Source organism: Sinocyclocheilus anshuiensis, unplaced genomic scaffold (assembly GCF_001515605.1).
Source record: "Sinocyclocheilus anshuiensis isolate Anshui unplaced genomic scaffold, SAMN03320099.WGS_v1.1 scaffold117, whole genome shotgun sequence".
NCBI classification, from domain to species: domain Eukaryota; kingdom Metazoa; phylum Chordata; class Actinopteri; order Cypriniformes; family Cyprinidae; genus Sinocyclocheilus; species Sinocyclocheilus anshuiensis.
The window spans coordinates 515,922-517,163 of record NW_015536624.1 but is presented as its reverse complement, the minus strand read 5'-3'; positions in this window follow the sequence as shown (position 1 = coordinate 517,163).

The window sequence follows — 1,242 nt, the reverse complement described above, 5'->3', positions numbered from 1 at the left end:
AATATTATTTTCCTTTGTATATTATATTATATTATATTATATTATATTATATTATATTATATTATATTATAATACTCTCAATTCTTATTGTTACCTTTCTGGTATAAATTTATACTCTGGTTTTTAATAATAATAATAATTATTATTATTATTATTATTAATAATATTCAAATTATTTTAATAATATAATTACATTAAATAATAATAATAATAATAACTATTATTAGTAGTACATTAATTAAAACATTAATTATATTTAATATTTTAAATGTTTTAAATAATACTTATTTTTTTATCTGTTCACATATTTTCTAGTTAAAAATTACAGTTCTATGCTTTCAAATAATTTTAATTCATGAATGCACTGATGAATTAAAATGCATTCATGTGAATTGCAGTTTTGGACCCTGTTTGCTACCTCACTTTAAATTAATTACAAATTCAAGAATTGAAAAGCTATCCTCAATTTAATAATGAACAACCCTTTGTCATCAGCTATTAAAACCGACTACAATCACAAACCCCTAAACAGCTATGGCCATTAACGTCATCCAGACTGAAGTGAGCTCTTCTCTTTCTCCACTGTGCAGCAGATTTCCACAGACGAACTAAATAAAGTCAAACAAAACTGCGGCATTAGGAAAGCCAAGACTCATAAGAGCCATTAAACAAAGACGAGAGCATAATCTATTATTCATCCATAACACTGAGGCTGAATTACATTTTCTGATTCTAGAGGTCGTAATGTACACTAGATTAATCTAAAGTGTGTTAGTCATGTTTTCTATTAGTCAGTGCCGAAGCCTCATTAATAAAGGAGAGATCATCGCTCTCTTCCTCTTCTGCTCCTTCAATAATTAAAAGAATATCCTTCACTCTTCATTCGCATCAATGACACCATGTCTGTGTGTGGTGACAGATATTAATTAAGAAAAACTGGCCATTAGTGTATAATTAATCTCACACACACACAGGTTTGTTTTTGTGAAAAGTGGGGGCATCCCATAGGTGTAATGGTTTTTATACTGTACAGACCGTATATTCTATTGCCCTACACCAACCCTACCCCTAAACCTACCCCTTACAGGAAACTTTGTGCTATTTCAGATTTTCAATACACTCCATTCTGTGTGATTTATAAGCTTTTTGAAAAGTGGGGACATGGGGTAATGTCCTGAAAAGTCACCTTCTCCTTGTAATACCTATGTCATACCTTTGTCATTATACAAATTTATGTCCTCA